Genomic DNA, 14,060 nt, shown 5'->3' with positions numbered 1-14,060 from the left:
GATGAACCCAAAATACTGGTCAATGGTAGGGAGAATGGGAGGGGAAGTTCAGAGGTCAATAGTCTTCCTTCTTAACTCCATCTGGTCAGGAGGATGACATATTTTTTCACTTTGCATGTAAATGTACAAATACAAAATGTAAAAATTACATGTCAAAGTTTTAAGATTACTAAAAGAATACAAAACTATAGCCTACAATAGATCTTGCTTGTTAATGCAGTGAATGCTTCCTTGCTTTTTTTCTAAAAAAATGTATATTTTATTTATTTTGGGGGGTAAGAGCAGAGAGAGAGGGAGAGAGAGAATCCCAAGCAGGCTCCCTGCTGTCAGTGCAGAGCCCTATGCGGGGCTCACTCCTATGAACCCTGAGATCATGACCTTGGCTGAAATCAAGAGTCAGACACTTAACCAACTGAGCCACTCAGGTGTCCCTGCTTCCTTGCTTTTAAATAGAATTTTTATAAAAGTATCTCTCTCAAGGGGAACTCTCTGCTCTATTGGTGGGAATGCAAACTCATGCAGTCACTCTGGAAAACAGTGTGGAGGTTCCTCAAAAGATTAAAAATCGAATTACCCTACAACCCAGATATAGCACTACTAGGAATTTACCCAAAGGATATTAGAGTGCTGATTCATAGGGGCACATGCACCCGAATGTTTATAGCATGCTATCAACAGTAGTTAAATTATGGAAAGAGTCCAAATGTCCATCAACTGATGAATGGACAAAGAAGATGTGGTACACACACACACACACACACACACACACACACACACACAATGGAATACTACTCAGCAATGAAAAAGAATAATATCTTGCCACTTGCAACAACGTGGATGGAACTGTAGAGCATTATGCTAAATGAAATAAGTCAGAAGAAGACAGATATCATATGTTTTCAATTATATGTGGAATTTGAGAAACTTAACAGAAGACCATAGGGGAAGGGAAGGAAAAATAAGTTACAGAGAGGGAGGCACACCTTAAGAGATACTTAAATACAGAGAAAAAATTGAGGATTGATGGGGGTGGGGTTTGGGGGGGCAGGGAAAATGGGACATGGGCATTGAGGAGGGCACTTTTTGGGATGAGTACTGGGTGTTGTATGTGAGTGATGAATCATGGGAATCTATTCCCAAAACCAAGACTACACTATACACAGTATGTTAGCTAATATGAAAATAAATTATGTAAAAAAAGATATCTCACAATACAAATGTCTTCCATTGTTTATCTAAGAAAAATTCATACTCATGTCCACAAAACTCAATACTACTTTGAAAATACGTATTTTAAAGATGTGCAAATGGGATATCTGGGTGGCGCAGTTGGCTAGGCATCTGACTCTTGATTTCAGCTCAGGTCATGATCTCAGGTTTGTGAATTCAAGCCCCACATTGGCTTTGCACTGATGGTATGGAACCTGCTTGGGATTCTGAGTTTCCTTCTCTCTGCCCCTCCCCAACTTGTGTGCATGCTTGCATGCGTACGGGCTCTCTCTCAAAATAAATACATACTTTTAAAAATTTAAATAAAAAAATAAAGATGTGCAAGCAACAATTTGATTTACATTCCAAATACAATTAGCAGTATGTTGAAATCATATGTAGTCATTTTAGAAAGCACAAGCATTGAGAAAGAAATATGTAACTCAGATGTTTCTGGTGCAGAGATACGAAATTATTGCATCAAATGAACTGTCTAGCAATTATATTGTTTCTGATCAGAAAAGGGTTGTAAAGCATTTTTCTTCCTAACATGATGATTTTTCTTCCTAAGTGATAGATAGGTGTTTTAGTCATGTTTAAGAACTTGATCAGTATATATTTGTTGACATAAAACTCATTATAATATTTTCATTTGAAATTATAGAAAATACACTCCTGCTTAGCATTTTTAATATATAACATCTGGTTTGCAGGAAATTGACTTAAGTAGGAGATGCCAGAAAAGAAACTTATAATGTTTAAAAAAATTTTTTTAATGTTTATTTATTTTTGAGAGAGACAGAGCACGAGCGGGAGAAGGCAGATAGAGAGGTAGACACAGACTCTGAAGCAGGCTCCAGGCTCTGAGCTGTCAGCACAGAGTCTGACACGGGGTTCAAACTCACCAACTGTGATATCATGACCTGAGCCAAAGTTGGATGCTTAGCTGACTAAGCCACCCGTGGGCCCCAAAACTTATGTTTAAATAAATAGAAGGGAATAAAGAAAAACTGATACAATATAAGCCAAGAAAGGAAAAAATAAAAAGCAGAGGCAAAAACATGGTAAATTAAAAACATAAAATTAGATAATAGAAATAAGTCCAATAAATTAACGTTCACAATAAAAATAAATGGATTAAGCTCACCTATAAAAGAGACATTTTCAGTTTGGATTTTAAAAATTCAGCCATGGAGCACCTGAAGTGTGTGACTTCAGCTCAGGTCATGATCTTACGGTTTGTGGGCTCGAGCCCCGCATTGGACCCTATGACCCTATGCTGACAGCTCAGAGCCTGGAGCCTGCGTTGGATTCTGTGTCTCCCTCTCTCTCTGCTCCTCCCCAGCTCTCTCTCTCTCTCTTCCTCCCTTCCTCTCCCTCTCTCAAAAACAAATAAGCATTAAAATTTTTTTAAATAAAATATGAAAACACAGAATGGCTGCAAACAAAGCAAGCAGTGCATGGATAGAGTATTCTGTTCACACTCTTTTTCCTATTTTAAAACCTCCTCCATCTCTACTTACTTTGCCTCCTCTACCACCATATCTCTATGTTATAGGAAATGTCCAAGAGTCTCCCCTGCAAAATATATCCAATACCAGAAACCTAGTGATGCCCAAGTGAATGTAGGCAGGTGTTGGGTTATCTTGGCTACAATAAAACAAAAACAAAACAAAAAAACCCTACTAGAAGCTTTCATCTGGCCGGCCAGCAAAACACCTTCACCATCTTACTGCAAGTGTATCAGACATTTATCTCTGGATTCTATCATCTTCATTTTCCAGATCCCCTTGCTACCTAGCTTCTGGTTAGGTTCTGCCGACGGACAGCACTTTCAGGAATTGGAAAGGGAGACAAGAAAGAGTCTCTTCCAGTTTCCAGTTTAAGTCTGCTGACCCTTTAGCTCCAGCCTTCATCTTTTCCAAGAATTCCCAACAACTGTCTCACCATGCTCCACCAAGATAGAAGTAGCAGCCAAGCCTGCCCTATCCTCACCTATTTGGCTGTATCCCCTTTCAGTGGTCTGAGCAGTCTATGCACTAGCAGTGAAGTATCTTCTCTAGGTTGTGGTAACATCACATCTTTCATTTCTTCTGAAAGATATTAATCTCTGAAATGCCTCAAACTCTCTTTTCTTGCTTGTTCAGTGTTCCAACAACTGTGCCACCAGTTCCTTTATTAAATACCCTTCATTTGAAATACCAAGCATGGTTTCTACTTGTCTGACCAGACCCAGACTGATACACGCATTTTGCTCCTTTCACCATCCAAAAGAAAATTATGTTTGTCCAGGAAGTATCCCAAAAGCCTAAAAGTGGGTAATACAATGGCTTTTACATCTATGTATCTTGTAAGGGGTCCAGTTTGGGGGTATGTGATGTTATTACCTTTCAAGTAAAGAACTGACCTGCCTTACACTAAGAGAAAGCCATAGTACAACTCAGGCAACAATGGATGTTGGTGAGGATGTGGAGAAAGAGGAACTCTTCTGCACTGCTGGTGGGAATGCAAACTGGTGCAGCCACTCTGGAAAACAGTATGGAGGTTCCTCAAAAAATTAAAAATAGAACTACCCTGCGACCCAGTAATTGCACTACTAGGTATTTATCTAAGGGATACAGGTATGCTGTTTCAAAGGGACACATGCACCCCAATGTTTATAGCATCACTATCAACAGTAGTTAAATTATGGAAAGAGCTTAAATGTCCATAGACTGATGAATGGATAAAGAAGATGTGGTGTGTGTGTGTGTGTGTGTGTATGTAATGGAGCATTGCTTGGTGATCAAAAAGAATGAAATCTTGCCATTTGCAACAATATGGATGGAACTGGAGGGTATTATGCGAAGTGAAATAAGTCAGAGAAAGATAAGTATCATTTGATTTCACTCATATGTGGAATTTAAGAAACAAGACAGATGAACATAGAGGAAAATAAAAACTAAGATAAAAAGAGAGAGGGAGGCAAACATAAGAGACTCTTAAATACAAAGGGCAAACTGAGGGTTGCTGGAGGGGTATTGAGTGTTATATGTAAGTAATAAATCTCTAAATTCTACTCCTGAAACCATTACTACACTGTATGTTAACTAACTTGGATTTAAATGAAAGCAAGTAAGCAAGCAAGCAAGCAAGCAAGAAAGAAAGAAAGAAGGAAAGAAAGAAAGAATAAAGAGAAAGAAAAGAATAAAGAAAGAGAAAGAAAAGAAAGAAAGAAAAAGGTATAGTGCTTGGAGGCAACAAATGACATATTTGGGTGTATTTATTGTATTGACAAATTCATTAGGTGACTTTTGGAAAACTGTCAGATTTGAGTGTAGCCCAAAGCAAGAAAAGTTTCTTCAGCTGGTTCAGACTGCAAACAGGCAGTTCTGACTCTTGGCTCTTATGATTCAGTGATCCAATGATGCTAAAAGGTCAGGATGATGAAAGGAGCTTGTGTGAGGCCTTGGTAATAGGATCACATTAGTGACTTCCAGGGAAAAAAGCCATGTCCTTGCAAACACGTTCAAGTAACTGTTCTTCTTGGGAACCCACGTTGTAATTTCTTTGGGATATATAGCCAGAAATAAAAATGTTGGATCATATGATATGCATATTTTTGTCTAATATAATTTGTCAAAGAAACACTAGACTGCTCTCCACAATTGCTTACTCGGTCTATTTTCTCACCAGTAGTCCTGGAGTTTCCTGTAATCGGGTATCTTGTTGCAGACGCTATTCTTGCTATGCCCCAAAACTTACAGATCCCTTTTTCTGCCTCCATGGGCTCACTTCTCAGTTTCTGTGTGATTTGCTTCTAGCCGGTCCTCAAGCCTTCTTTAGAGGATTGCCCTTGGGCTGTCAGAACAACAGACCAGAGAATAGGAAATGCCAAGGGCTTTAGGTCACCCTGGGGCATCCTGTAGGCAATGGGTCGCTGCAGTATTAAGTAGTAAAGCCTGGCTCCTTTACCTTCAAATGACTAAGGTTGAGGTGTCATTTCCTTTCCAGATTTAGTCCTTTCCAGAACTCCCCTCTCTGGGATCAGGTTGAATCTAGGACTCTCTCTGAAATACAGATAGTGTCTGACTTGTGATGGTTTGATTGATGATTTTTTAATTTTAAGATGGTGTCAAAACAATACACATTCATTGGAAACCCCACTTCAAATGCTGAATTTTGATCATTTCCTAGGCTAGCGATATACGTTAAGATGCCCTCTGACAGTACTAGACGGCAACAACCAGCTCTTCCAGTCAGCTGCAAGATCATGAGAATAAACCATAAATTCATTTACAGTTCTATACCTATACAACCATTCTGTTATTCACTTTCGTTACAGTACTCAATAAATTGTATGAGCTATTCAACACTATTATAAAATAGGCTTTAGGTTAGATTATTTTGCCCAACCATAGACTGACATAAGTGTTCTGAACATGTTTAAAGTAGGCTAGGCTAGTCTCTGATGTTTGGTAGATTAGGTGTATAAATGAATTTTTGACTTATCAATATTTTCAGCTTACAATGGGTTTAACTCCATCATAATTCAAGGAAGACCTGTCCATCCCTGTTTGGTTTCTTCCATTTTTCTGTTCTCTGTCCCCAGCTTCTTTACCAGTGTATCCTAGGATGACTTCCTTAAGAAGTCACTTTCAAATGAATCCACATGTCAAGATCTACCTCTGCAGAACATGATCTAAGACACATTCTCCGACGCACACTTAGTATCATTCAACTTTCTAGTTTTTTTCTAATAGATGTAAATTAATATCTCACTGTTATTTTAAATTTGTTTTCCTGATTATTAGAAAGTGTGAGCATTTCTTCAACCTTGTCTTTATCAACTTTTCGTTTCTTCTGCAAATGCCGGTTTGTATCTCTGTCCATTGTTTTATTGAGGTCGCTGTCTTTTCCTTATAAACTTGCAAGATCTTCCGTATACTCTATGTATATTCTAGATATCAGTTCATTGTCAGTTTTAGAGTACAAATAGTCAAGGGGCACCTGGGTGGCTCAGTCGGTTAGGTGTCCAACTCTTGGTTTTGGCTCAGGTCCTGATCTCACAGTTTGTGAGTTGGAGCACCACATTGGGCTCTGCTCTGACAGCCTGCTTAGGATTCTCTTTCTCTCCCTCTCTCCTCCTTTGCTGGTTGTTCCCTCTAAGTAAATACATAAACTTTAAAAATTAAAAAAAAGGGGCGCCTGGGTGGCTTAGTCGGTTANTTTCTGAGAGAGAGAGAGAGAGAGAAAAAACAGAGTGTGAGCAGGGGAGGGACAGAGAGAGAGGGAGACACAGAATCTGAACAGGCTCCAGGCTCTGAGCTGTCAGCACAGAGTCCGACTCAGGCTTCGAACCCACAAACTGTGAGATCATGACCTGAGGCAAAGTTGGATGCTCAACTGACTGAGCACCCTGGGGCCCCTACCAAGACTTTTTAAATTAACCATTTTAGGGGCACCTGGGTGGTTTAGTAGGTGAAGTGTCTGACTTCGGCTCAGGTTATGATCTCACAGTCCGTGAGTTTGGGCTCCATGTCAGGCTGTGTGCTGACAGCTCAGAGCCTGGAGCCTGCTTTGAATTCTGTGTCTCCCTCTCTCTCTCTGCCCCTCCCCAACTTGTGCTCTGTCTCACTCTCTCTCTCATAAAAAAACATTAAAACAATTTTTAAATAAATTAACCATTTTATAATGAACAATTCGGTGACATGTAACTCATTAATAATGCTGTGCAACCACCATTTCTGTCTAGTTCCAAAAAACATGTCTGTCACTCTAAAGTAAAACCCCTTATGCATTAAGCAGTTTCTCTTTATCCATCCAACCCTCAAGCCCCTGGTAATCACCAATCTATTCTATCTATGGATCTTCTATTCTGGATATTTTGTATAAATGGAATCATACAATATGTGACTTTTTGTGTCTGGCTTCTTTCACTTAGCACAATGATGTTACCTTAACATGAAGTTCATTCACGTTACAGCATATATCACTACTTTATTCTTTTTATGGCTCAATAATATTCCATTTTATTGGTATACCACAATTTGTTTGCCTGCTCTTCCAATGATGGACATTTGTACTGTTTCTACCTCTTAGCTATTATAAATAGAGCTGCTATGAACATACATGTACATGCACTTGTTTGCGCACCTGTTTTTACTTCTTTGGGGTATATACTTAGGAGGGGAATTGTAGGGTCTTATAGCAATACTATGTTTAACTTTTTGAAGAACCACCGAACTGTTTTCCACAGTGGTTGGGCCATTTTACATTCCCACCAGCAATGTATGAGGGCTCCAGTTTCTCTACATCCTTGCCAACGCTTGTCATTTTTTCATTTTCATTTTTTTATTTTTTTTAAATGTTTTATTTATTTCTAGGAGAGAGAGAGAGAGAGACAGCATGAGCAGGGGAGGGTCAGAGAGAGAGGGAGACACAGACTCTGAAACAGGCTCCAGGCTCTGAGCTGGCAGTCAGCACAGAGCCCGACTCGGGGCTCGAACCCACGAACCGCGAGATCATGACCTAAGCGAAAGTCGGACGCTTAACCGACTAAGCCACCCAGGCACCCCCATTTTTTCATTTTTAAAAATTGTAGACATCTTAGTAGATTTAAGTGTTCCCTTGTGGTTTTGGAAAACTGTAACTAAATTCATCAATATTTTGTCTTATGGTTTGCGTTTTATGAGTTTTGTTTAAAAATATGTTCCTGTGAGACATCTGGTTGGCCCACTCAGAAGAGTGTGTGACTCGTGATCTCAGGGTCATAAGTTTGAGCCTCATGTTGGGTGTAGAGATTACTTAAGTAAATAAAACATAAAAAAAAGTATGTTCCTGCTCCTAGGATACAAAGATATTCTTTGAAGTTTTCTTCTATGACTTCCCTCCCACATTTATGTCATTAACCCACCTAGAAGCATCTTTTGTATTTGATGGTACGTATCAATCCAGTTTATATTTCTCAATAGAGTGATGATGTTAGGTAATAATTCAGTGTATATTGCTCCATGGAGTGAGCCACTTTCTTCATCATCTACTAACAATACATACATTACACACATCTATACCTACATACATACATGGAAACATACATACATATATACACACATCCATCTTCATCTCTCAATGGGGTTTTGGTGCCTTGTCTAGTATACATTAAATTCTGGTGCATAAACGGGTGTCTGTAAATTCTCTGCTCTATTCTACTGGTCTATTTCTTTGTTCTAGAACCAAAACTTGTTCATATCAGGTATTAAGAGCCAACATTCTGTTAATATCAAGTAGGGAAAATTCCACCTCCATACTCTTAAACATTGTAACATAAAGCTGTACAATATGAAAGCATGAAATCTTATCTTTTTAAATCCTATTTATATCCCTTATTAGTTTTTTAAAAATAAGTTATTATGCTACAAAGTTGTACCATTTAAAAAAATAAAATTATTTAGGTTTTCTTTATATTTTATTTTAAAGTTTATTTTAAAGTTTTCTTTATAAAAGTCTTGTGTACTTTGGATTAAATTTAGTCATAGTTATTTCATAGTTTTGTTGCTACTGTGAATAGTATTTTATTTTTATTACCTTCTCTAGTTGGCTATTATTGGTTTAGAGAAATTAAGTTTTTTGGTTTTTGTTTTTTAATATAATTTATTGTCAAGTTGGCTAGTATGCAGTGTATATAGTGTGCTCTTGGTTTGAGGGGTAGATTCTTGTGGTTCATTGTTTATATACAACACTCAGTGTTCATCCCAGCAAATGCCCCTCTCAATGCCCATCACCCATTTCCCCCTCTCCTCCACCCCCCATCAACTCTCAGTTTGCTCTCTGTATTTAAGAGTCTCTTATGGATTGCCTCTCTCCCTCTTTGTTTGTAACTATGTTTTTCCCCTTGCCTTCCCCCCATAGTCTTCTGTTAAGTTTAGAGAAATTAGTTCTAATGGTTTGTTGATTTTGCGGCTTTTTTCTAGATCAATGATCATATCACCTGCAGATAATAGCAGTTTTATCTCTTTCCTTTTAGCCACTTGCATCTTTTCATTTCCTTATAATGTTGGCCAGGACTTTGAGTATAAACAATAGTAAAGATAGGGCATTTTAATCTTGCTCCTGAACTAAAGTCTCTCCATTAATTATGTTTGCTATTGAATTTTGACATACAAACTTTATCAAGATGAAGAATTTTCTTATATTTCTAGTTTTCAAAAGTTTTTCCCCATCATAAATAGGTGTATCAGAAACTACATGTTTTTGCTGCCGGGTAGTGTAATGTATTTTTCTGCAGCTTTTCCTTTAGTATATTGATGAGTTTTTTGATAGATACTCTTATTCAGACTCATATCTCCGTTTCTAAGGTCAATTTAATGGATCAAAATTGGAGGGTTGGTGATAATGTAGCTCAGGGAAAAGATCCATGTTTCCTCTTCCCTTTTTAGCAAAATTCCTTGAAAGTTTTGTATATATTGTCTCCAATTATTTCTCCTCCCATTTTCCTTGATCCCACTTCAAACTGCCGTACTTCCCAACACTTTACTAACACTGCTCTTAGCAAATGTCATCTGTATTGCTTGTTACAAGAGTAAATTTAGGTCAATTTTTTTTTAATTAAAGAGAATGTTTTAAGTTTATTTATTTATTTTGAAAGAGAGAGAGAGGGAGAGACAGAATCCCAAGCAGGCTCTGGGCTGTCAGCGCAGAGTCCGACGTGGGGCTCTATCCCACAAGCTGTGAGATCATGACCTGAGCCAAGATTAAGAGTCGGATGCTTAACCAACTAAGCCACCCAGGTGCCCCTAATTTTTAAAAATATTTATATATTTTGAGAGAGAGAGAAAGAGAAGAGCATAAATTGGGGAGGAGCAGAGAGAGAGGGAGATACAGAATCCAAAGAAGGCTCCAGGCTCTGAGCTATCAGCACAGAACCCAATGAGGGACTCTAACTCACAAACTGCCAGATCATGACCTGATCTGAAGTCAGATACTCAATGGCCTGAGCTACCCAGGGGCCCTTAGATCAAATCTTAGACTATCAGCAGCACTTGTCATAGCTAATCAAACTCTGCTTGGTTTCCAGGCATCCCACTGTCAAATGCATATTAAAATCTCCCCCTCTCTCCTAAAATCCAGACTCACATATCCATCTATCACCTTCTCATTTCCACTCAGATATCAAAGGACGTGTCCAAAACTGGGCTCCAATATCCACCCAGTGCAACACACACCATACTCAGACTTCTTGAAGTCCTTTCTAAGCTGGTAAATAGCAATTCCTTTTTTCTGGTAGTCCCAGAACTTTGGCATCAACCTCTTTCTCTTACATCTACATCCAGTCCTTCAGCAAATCCCGTCACCTTTAGCATTCACTATCTCTGCTACCATCATAGTCAAAGCCATCATTGTCCCTTGAATGGATTATTTGCAATACCCTCCTATCTGGTGTCCTCTTAACCTTGACCCTCCTTTCCATGTCAGTCCATATCAACACTGCAGCCAGCATGATGATGTAAGCACATGTCTACGTGCTTCGACCCCTCCAATGATTTCTTGTCTCGTGCAGAGTAAAAGCCAAATTTCTGTCAATGTCCAACAAAGCCTTACATGGTATGGCCTTCACCTTGTCTCTTCCACTTCTTTATCTCTGTGATATTATCTCCTAGTAGTGTTCTTCTTACTCAGTCCACCCCACCCACTGGCCTCTTTGTTCCTCAAATACTTCAAGTATACTCACATCTCAGAGCCTTTCCGTATGCTATTCGCCATGTCTGGCTTGCTTTTCCCAGCTATCTACTGGCCCCCTTCCTGACCTCCTTCAGGTTTTCCCTGCGGTCCTCTCTGGCAACTTATTTAAGATTGTGATCATCTTCCTCAGCCAATATCTTCTATATCCCTTCCCTGCTTTATTTTCTCATTACTTGTGAATATATATTATATATTTTATGTATGTACTTTATGAGTTCCATGAAGTTAAAAGATTTTGTCTCTTTTTTGACTGCTCTGTCCCCAGCATCTAGAATAGTAAGTGTATTTGATAAATAATTTTTGAAGAAATGTGTCCTGGATATCTCCTGTGTACCCTCTAGACTCATTCTTCACTTTTTTCCCCCACCTTTCTAGCCATTTCCTGCTGGCTTCTCTGGGAGGCTGACAAGTTTATTCTGCATCCTTTGTCCTCTGGATTCTGATTGTGTTTGGTAAATAGGAACCTCAGCAGGAGATGAGAGGGCAGAAGAAGATTAAAGTCAGATTGTATATTCCTTGACTCTCTCCCTGTTGGGTTATCTCAAATGAATGTCACAGCTTTCCTCTCGGTGGCCCTCCACATATGGTTTTATCCTTCTGGGTCTTCTTCATCACCATCCCCTACCCCTGCTTTTTGGGTCTACGTATGGTAACAGCACTAGGATACTATGCTATCCCTTTTGCTACATGCTGCCTACACATTTGTAAAGAACCCTCTTTACCTCCTTGAAATATCTTAATTTTCATGTACCATTAGTTTCTCCTGAGAACCTGAATTAATGTTAGAGAATAAATGAGTGAACCAGAGTGTAAGAATATCTGTGTTCCCTGTGGCTACTCCCTGAAAGGCTCCTACCGCAGAGAAGGCTGAGTTGTCAGGTAAATAAAATGATCTGTAGATGACCGGTCCTGACTCTCCCAAAACGGAGAGCTTGTTCCATTGGCTCATGAGCAAGGTGAAATAGTGGCAGATTTGGAGTTTATATATAGGCTCAACAGCATAGAATTTTTTCTGTCTCAAGTTACTAACCTGTGAGTAGCAATGACCCCTGAGCCCTCACAGTCAGGTGAATGGTTGCAGATGAGTTACACAAAATCCCTTCGATCATAAATGGAACTGCTTTTTCCCCATCCTGGGAATAAACACTCCAGATGCAAATTGGTTTTCCTTGCCTGCTCTTTCTGTCCCATAAGCTTCATTTTTGAACTTAGGGTTCATTAACTAACCCAATATTTCAAATAATTTTGTTTGGGACCAAAAAATCCACTCTTTCACAAAAGTAGAGCAAAAGGTTGATTATGTCCATGAGACCCACTGGTTTACCATGCGCTATATCATCTAGAAGTACTGGATAGAAAGACTTTTGAAGACTCAGCTTTGGTGTCAGCTGGGAGACAACACTTGAAGGATCAGGATGCTTGATGGGGCATGTGTTCTGAACCAGAACTATATATGGGGCTGATTCGTGTAAAGTCCGAATACACAGGTCAGGGTAAATACCAGAATGGGATTCTTCTATGACTTGCAAAGTTTCCCACCCCCCACCCCTCTTTCTCCAGTGTTTTGGGCTTTGCTTGCTTAAAGCTCCTAATATCAAAGGAAGAAATGCTTCCATCAGGAAAGCCACAATAGAAGCTGAGACTACCTCCTGACCACTTAGGGCCCCCTCATGCCACTTGAAAAATAGATTTAAAAGGAGATTATGAGGCTAGTTGGTGTGCATTTGATCCTTGATAAAGCTGCTGTGTACAAAGAGGGCAAAAAGAAACAGAGGAGTATGGATAGAATCTAGGGGTCTTTGGAGGGGGAGGACGTAAGTGTCTGGATGTCTAATGTAACTATCTTAAAGAAGAATCTCAATGAATGGTTATAAGATGGAGACTTTCCCCTAGTGACTACTAGTAATTGTTCTTTTGAAACTTCCTTTCCTGCAGATTCTTAGCAATTCATCCATTAGAATAGTCATTTTCTTACGAGTTCTTCTGACTCCTTGCTGTGCATTCTACAACTTAAATCTTCTATGTAATTTTAAGGTCTCCCCTAAACCTCTTATCCACCCTTGTTTCCAATGGCTTAGAGTGGAGGGAAGCACTCTGGCTTTCATCCCTCTCTTGGCACATACCCCTCTGATGATGGAGTGGGGCACAGGAATAGTAGAAGTAGAAACCTTATTTTGGGTTGCTCAGAAAGGGATCATCTATGTCTCTCATTGGCTATTGTCTATGGACACAGTGTCGACAAGATGGTAGCTTCAACAGGCTCCACTGAGAGCAGACTCACTCTCAAGCTCTCCACCTGGCTACCTTCCAGCTGAGGTCCTCAGATCACATTCTTTTTACGTGGTGCACCTTTGCCCTACTGTGGCAGTCCCAGCAAACTGTTACCCCCCAATCTCAACTACTCTCCACTGCTAACTTCTGGGCTCACAGACATTTGGAGGACCCTGTGCAGTTCCTTCCAAGAACTGAGAACTTGATGAAGGAGGAGTCCTGGCTTCCTCTCTTCCTTGTTAGCCCTCTAATACCATCTCTCCTCTATTTTTTCCTTCTGATCTCAGAGCACAGGGCAGGGCCCTTAGTGGTCCTTTGGCTGAGAAGACATTCACCTGGAGTATCAGCTGTGAGCTCCCTTACAGAATATTGCTAGGTGCTCCCTGTGAAGAATTACTATGTTAAAATGACTCTTTCTCTTTTCAGCCAAGAGACAGTCTCCTAAATTAATTGAAACCTGTAAGTGTTGGTTTATAAGGAAAATAATGCAATTTCCTCTTTTAAAACAGGGCCAAGTGTGGGATCAGATTGACATGTGCTGCTCCTTGATAAGCCCAAGTTGGACCATCTTGGCTCCTGTCTACTGATATCCAGTTCAATGCCATTCTGCAGGGGTTTGACCCTGTTGCTGAGCCTCTTGCCGTTTGGCTTTTAAAATCACAATCTGATATCCTCAACTGTACCCCTCAGGGGAATAGGCTCAACCCTGAAAAACAATTTAGGAAGGCATTTTAGCATCTGGCTCTGTTTTATGCCAATTCTCAAGGTGATGTTCTATGCCGGAAAAAAGATTTAACCCACTCCCAACACATTATTCTACTTAAATCAGCACCTGACAGGTAACAGAAGGCCTTAATTTC

The sequence above is a fragment of the Crocuta crocuta genome, unplaced genomic scaffold, assembly GCF_008692635.1.
Source record: "Crocuta crocuta isolate KB4526 unplaced genomic scaffold, BGI_CrCroc_1.0 scaffold266, whole genome shotgun sequence".
NCBI lineage: Eukaryota > Metazoa > Chordata > Mammalia > Carnivora > Hyaenidae > Crocuta > Crocuta crocuta.
This window is presented reverse-complemented; position numbering follows the sequence as displayed.